Genomic DNA, 7,479 nt, shown 5'->3' with positions numbered 1-7,479 from the left:
ATGCAGTAGGTCTTTGAAAACCATAATAGCATTTATTACTGCTAGCATTTCCTTTTGATTGATGTGTAGGTGCTTTTCTTTTTGTGACCATTTGCCCTGAATGCACCGATCTGTCATGTGCACCCCCCAGGCGTAGTCCGAGTTGTCTGCTGTGATGACTTGATTTGCTTGAGGCTTGCAGAATGGGAGACCTATGTTTCTTTGGCATGCTTGAGCCCACCACAGAAATTCCTTTTGAAGACATGGAATCAGTGGTATAATTGTTTCCAAACTGTGGCTGTGTTGGGACCATAAGGTTTTTAGGTACCATTGAAGTTTCCTCATATGCAGCTTTGCACATGGGATTAGCAGGATGCAAGATGCCATGAATCCCAGAGCCTGCAGGATTTTCCTTGCAGTCAGCCTGGTGTAGGTTGTCAGTTTTCTGAAGTATTGAGTTAGTTGCCCTTGTTTCTCTGGCGTGAGGTAGGCCATCTGGGTGTTTGTATCCAAGCTGGCACCCAGGAAAATTATTGTTTGAGAGGGTATTAGTCTTGATTTCTTTTTGTTGACTGTGTATCCCAGAGAATTCAACAACATTATTACAAACGCCAGGTGTTTCAGAAGAATGTGTTTGCTGTCCGCTTGGATCAGGCAGTCGTCCAAATATGGGTATATTTGTATTCCTTGAAGCTTTAGGAGATCCTGGTGGGAAATGGGTGGCTCTTTCAGGATCTAGGTACGGGTTTGCCAGTCTGGAGCTGAGAATCATCTTTGGTCTGTCTGCTCTGGCTTTTAATAGAACTTTGGGCGCGAGGATGTTGGAAGGCATCAACTGCATGGCCACTGCAAAATTTTCTCTAGGAGCTGAAAGAAATTTGTTCGGCCTTCTAGGGACTGGTTCCACAGCATCAGGAGTTTTCCACACCTTTCAACTCACCAAATCTAACAGCTCATGAGGTGGAGACACCCAAGAGACTGAAATTTGAGACCCGAAGCCTTCAGGTACACTGACTCCTCATCAGAAGGGGTGAGTGGGCCACGCCTCTGTCTTAGTATCTCTAGGATATCTACGAAGGAGATATGATCAGGGGATGACCTAGGGGACCCTTCCGTCTCCTCGAGGTCAGTGTCAGAGGTGGAGTCATCAGGGGAGTCTACATGCTTCCTCTTGCACGTTCTTTTCCACGGAGGCTCCTCAAAAGATATTCTTGGGAGGTCTCGGAAGACTGGGTGCCACCAAGGGGCTCCTGAGGGTCGGTCACTGCTGTCAAGAGAGAGGGAGATGGTGCTGAGACGGAGGTCGGAGCTTGAGGGGGAAGAGCATTGGTACCCTTGTGTGGAGCTGAAGATCTAGACAGCACACTCCTCATCATCTCAAAGGCAGATCTCTCCGGCTCCGAGGTCACCACCGGTTCTGAGGAAGCAGAAGTAGCCCTTGGCTCCAGAGCGATCGGCTCCAAGACAGATGTAGGATCCGAGTTCAGCCGAGCCGACGTACCGAGAGGTAGACTCGGAACCAAAGAAGTTCAGGTTCGAACGTCCTCATTGGGGCCAACTGGTGAGCTTCGGCTCCTAGACACCAGGGATGGAACCAAAGGTGTCGGAGCGGAACTTGGTCTAGACAGTTGGGCCTGGAACCGAGGTTCCTAAAAAAGCACTGATAGCTCTGGCTCGGAAGGACCGACATGGCTCGGAGGAGAAACAGAAGCAGTTAATATGGCCTTAGAGGGCTCCAGAACTGATTGGGTCAGAGCCGACAACAAATTTGCTAGGGCTGACAAATAGCTAAGCACCACTTTCTCGACATCCTCCTCAGTAAGAATCCTGGAGGATCTGGAAGACAAGGTAGGCATTGAGATCTCTGCAAAATTGGAGATCTGAGTGTCGGGATACCAGTAATAAATCTTGATCGGCTCGAGGTATGGATTCAGTTATCGGCTCGAAAACATGTGTAAACTGGAATGTCTATGTCAGTAACCTTGACCGCCAAGGCAGTTAGCAAGAGGTAGAAGGCTTTTCAATTTTGACAATTTTCTAGGAGGTTCTGATTTAACAGTTGGTGTAGGAGACTGCCTTTTACTGACTTGCCGCTTTTTTGAACAGGGAGACCTGGAATGAGAAGAGGAAGAACTGGCTAAATCCTCCTCAAGGGAAGGTTTAAGGAGACAAACCTTTCAAGATCAGTTTGTTCTTCCTTTCCTGCAGAACCTGGGAACTAAAAGAATGGCAAAATGTACATGTCTCCTGTTGATGTATGGCTCCCAAACAATAGACAAAAAATACTATGCCAGTCAGTCAAGGACATTTTTTGCAAGCATTTTAAGCATTTTAAGCATTTCTTGAAACCCAAAGGTTTATGGTCTTTAGTTTCCTTAGACATACTACCACAACAATAAACACAGAATATAAATGTAGAAAATAATAGGAAGAGGTACAAGGTCCTCTAACTTAAACAGGCCTAGCCCTGCTGAAGAAAACAACACAAGGGAGAAAGACAACAGAGGAAAAGGTCCTCTAACATAAATGGGCCTAGCCCTGCTGAGGAAACAACACACAAGGGTAAGAGGCAATAGAGGAATAAGTCCTCTAACTTAAACGGGCCTAGTCCTGAACAGAGGGGTAGGCAAGATAGAATAAACAAGCACAGACAAAGGCTAGAATAGGTTCTAACTAAAAAAATGGACCTATGTCTAAGAATGATTAGCAATAATTAGCACACAGAAAATGAAGGGATACCACTAAGGAAGGCCTGCGGAAGCAACGACCAACAATTAGCAACAACAATTTGCTATAAAAATTCAAAAACACACTAACTACTACAAGTTAACAACAGGAAGCAATCAATACTAGACTAACTATTAAAGTCAAAAAAGAGCACTATAAAATATTCGAATAACAAAATATTCCAACTTAGCCACGGCCAAGAAAGAGAACACTTCTGAACTCATAGACACAGCAAACGAGATATGGAGATTCTTACTAGTGCATCATGGGATACCTACCATGCCACGAACCAATTTATAGACTTTGAGCTTTGTAATCAGCAGTCGGACAGAGGCTCTAAACATAAAAGAATGAAGGCTAGTAAGTGTTCAGGCTGTTCTAAAAAATCTAAACTAGTACTTGCTTTAATATAATTTGGTAGTCTGTCTGCATTACTTAAAATAAAATGAAAGCATACTAACTGCCCTTTTCAACATGTAAGCACAGTTTAATGCTGGGTGAGAAAAGTCAGAATACTTTTCTATCCCCAGTTCTAAGCCTTGACATTATCAAGATAAAGCTCTGTTGGAAAACAAATCCAGATACCTCTACCCATTTTGTAAAACACCCTTCATAAAAATAATTAGCATGCCTGTACACTAAAGATATATATATATTCTGAAGATAAGACAATAGTAACCAAAAGAACCATCAGGAGGATAATTGTTAACTTTTAAAGTACACCATGTAATCTAGTATGTCTAAGACAGGAGGTATAGCCAGAGGCCTGTGCTGAGGGAGCAAGAGGAAATCCCTGAGCCTTTTCTTGGAGTCTGAGTACTCTTGGCCTTCCCAGTGGAAGTGTTCCCTCAAGGTATGCAAGGTTTCCCAAAGGAGTAATCCTCAGGGGAGACAGAGGGAATGGACTCCTCTGCATCAGAATCTTCAAAAGGGGAGTATGAATGTTCCTGGTCCTCAGAATGTTCTGAAGTAATGGAGGCCTGGTCCGAGGAAGGGTATTCTTCCTCCACTCTGGGCCTTTTGTCCGAGGGGGGTTGAGATCCCCTGATAAAAGTAATCAAATCCTCAGCCATTTTGAGCATCTGCTTTTTAGGCATGGGGCCTTGAGAGGCCCTGTGGAGCTTGTCTTTTAGTATGCATGGCTGCTTTAGATTTAGTGAAAGCCTTAATGGAAAAAGAAGAAGAAGGCCTGAAGACACCTTGAGAGGTGGCAGGCCTGTCTAAACTCTGAGTTTCCCTGCCAAAAGTGGCTTCGGTATCTGTAGTCGGGGTGTGTGCCGAAGAGCCTGCGACCTCGGGCACAGAAGACACCGCTAATGAAGTGTCATCGGTAGTCAGGGGCTGCGTAGGCGCCTCGCTGAGAACCGGAGCACCTGTAGTCGGCTTTAGCGTGGTGTCGGTAGAAGTCGCGGACCTTGTATGTCGGTCCTTATCTTTGTGTCTTTTACTCAAAACTGGAGTCGGAGTATCTGACGACATAATGTAATTAAACTTTTTGCCAAAATAGTGTTGGGCGAACTCCACCTGACGCTTAATAGTGCGTCTGTTGAATGTAGCACAAAAACGACAGGCCGAGACGTCGTGGTCTGGGCCTAAGCAAGGAATGCAGAGGGAATGGAAATCCTTATGCGGTATTTGCTTCCCACATGAAATGCAATAATTAACTTTGTCTGACATCGGTCTGAGGCAAGAAAAGTTTCCCCAATGGGGTACTTAGCTTTCAAGAAGTCTTCGGTTGAAAAATATTCGTAATCTCAGGAGCTGGCCGACCGGCACTTGCGAACTGCTTCTGCTTCGGGCACCACGCAGCAAGAAAGACTGAAGAAAATGGCGTCGGCTGGTTCTTTTATACCCCTGTCGCTCTGACGTCAGGGAAGAAGCGACATCCGACGCCGGACCTAGACTTTGGGATTCAGCCGACCGAGGACCCGCCTGACGGCAGGAAAACCCATCTGTTATGACTGCAGCTGTATGCACGATGAACATCCATTGTTTGTGCATGACTGCTCAAGTATTTGGGAGCTCTCTTTGGCTCCCATCCTTAGGAACACTTACTTGAATGGTTCATATACCGCAATGGCAATTGGCTGTAATTGTGATATATGAGCAAATCAAAAACCTTGTAGCACAGCCAATGTTTGACTGGTTTGTATACCGCGATGCCAACTGGCAGTAATTGCGGTATACTAACCAATCAAAACCCGTGTAGCAGGGGCAAAGTTGCTGAATGAGGAACAGTGGGTTTGTTTCAGGCTAAATCCGGAGCATTCTGCATAATCCAGAGCACTTGGCTGATCAGGACAGCATGACAAGTACCTTATCCAAAGCATTCCACATTTGTGAAAAAGGTTGACTTTACATGTCAAACACAGTACTTCTCTTGCAACCTTTATAACCAGTTTGGATAACTGTAAGAATTCAGGACAAAACCAATAAAAACAACAAAGGCATTTTTTCCCAAAAAGTAAATATTCTTTTATTTCAGTCTTTTGTGGATTTCATTTTTCTGACCTTGTTATATCTATCAGCACAGAAAACTACTAATGGGAGTCTGGGTACATTATGTACTGCCTGATTAACATACTAACTAATAACTAACTAAATAAATGCATAAATAAATAAATAAAACATGTATTACTTAGGTCAGGCTGTAGTTCACAATACATTTTTTCAGCCAGTTTAAGTCAATGTCCCGTACTCACAAAACATATTTATTCCCAAATTATTCTCAGCATAGGCTTCAGCTTTATTGAGCAATCTCATTAAATGACAAAGAACATTCACAAGTGGTGATTCTTAAATGTGTGCAAACTGATCCCTGCGCAATACAAATACAAGCTATTAGCACATAATTTTAGCTTTTATCTACCACCACTACTAGTTACAACACAAAAAGACAACCAGCGGGGGTTGGGGGAGATTCACAGCTGGGTTTCTGTGAAGATATTGAATGCCACTAGTAACCCTCCTCCATCTTATTATTGAAGCCTTGCTACTAAATATTTCATTTACGTATGTATACACGTATACAGAAAGGTCAGAAAAATTAAATCCACAAAAGACTGAAATAAGCCGCGTTGTTGCCTCACAGCAAGAGGTTCTCTCGTTCGATTCTCAGCTGGAGCGCCTTCTGTGTGGAGTCTGCATATCCTCCCCGTGGTCATGTGGCATTCGAAAGACAAGCATAGAATGGGCGTGCCTTCATTGAAGGTTGGGCATCGAGCTGGCACCTCCACACCCGTAAAAAATCTAATGCCAATCATTAGCGGACCGGAGTTCTGCTGTGGCGACCCCTAACCGGGAAAAGCCGAAAGATAAATAACAACATACACGTATTTATTTTTAATTTAATGAAACCAAAAAGTAATCAATTTTCAGTCATAAACCATAAAGGTCCAATATACATGCACACATGCACCTCTCAGCTCTCCCGAATTTGGGGGAACACATTTAATTTGTTCTCAAACTTTTATTCCATCCCTCCTAAATTTAGAAATTATTTTGAGCTAATAGCTCCCAATAAGAATACCTAATATGGAAGCTTTTCCCTAATTATTTTTTCTTTGTCCATAATTCCGAGGACAAAATTGAAAGACATGACATACACACACAGATTGTGCTGACAAATATGCAGCTATTTATCCCATTAAAGGGGTGGGCCACTTTTTTCCTTTTTTCAGGCTCCAACTTGTTACAGAACAAAAAAAAAATCACATTTATTACAGTCCTTTGCAAAAACTGTTTACAATTAAAAAATGAGTACACTCAACAAAACAAATAAAATGTCTCCAAATGTCTAATCAATAAAAAAAGCATCTATTGTCATGGATATGAACTTTCACGCTACCTCTGTTAACAGCTTGGTTGATGTGGGCATCCTGAGGCAATGCCTCATGCTTACTGACAACCAGTTAATTCTCAAACAAACTGATATGGTATATGAGAGATGTGGTTACACAATATCACTGGAGGCAAAGCTCTCACATGAAAGCACTTCTAATTTTTATTTATTTATTTACTTATTTGACATTTGTTAACTGAGACAGTTCGACTGGGTTACATAACCTGTATTCAGTGGAGGCCTGGGGTGAAAAGCTCCACATTTAGAAGTTTAGGTACACACACAAGATACAATTGCAATTGCAACCAAAAATGTTAAAGACTTTCCACAATGCATTTAGGTTCATACACAGGTAAATTATAATTTTTAGTACAATTTTTAGTTAAGTCTTTACACATTGCATTACAAAGGATTAGTACTGAGACAAATGGCCAGCTGCTTAGAGTTCGCTTAGAATTTACTAAAGTTCAGTAACATTACAGCAATGTCAGTAAGGCTGGTAGTAGTACACATGCTGCATTCATCACATACAATTCAAAGCAGACACACAGACCCTCATATGCTGAGGCACTTAAATGTAGCCTACCTAAACCCTGAAGGCCTCCTACAGGAAATACACATAACATACTCCCTCAGCAACTTTAAATGCACTCTTTCAAAACAACACCCACATCAACACATACAGCCACTTCTCATGGAGCCTCTATATCTAAGCCCATAAGGAAGGCCACCACAGAATTCAACATTCTATTTATTGGAGACTCCATTGTGAGACACAGTGATGTCCCTCTCACCAGGCTGAGTAAAGAGAAAGTCACGGTGAGTTGCTTATCAGGGACTAGGCTCAGCCACCTTATGCAGACACTCAGGTCATTGGATCACAAGTATCAGTATGACTCAGTCATAGTCGCTGTGGGTGTAAATGATGTGAG

This window comes from Protopterus annectens, chromosome 8.part0, assembly GCF_019279795.1.
Source record: "Protopterus annectens isolate FY-2018-M chromosome 8.part0, PAN1.0, whole genome shotgun sequence".
Classification (NCBI taxonomy): domain Eukaryota; kingdom Metazoa; phylum Chordata; order Ceratodontiformes; family Protopteridae; genus Protopterus; species Protopterus annectens.
This window is presented reverse-complemented; position numbering follows the sequence as displayed.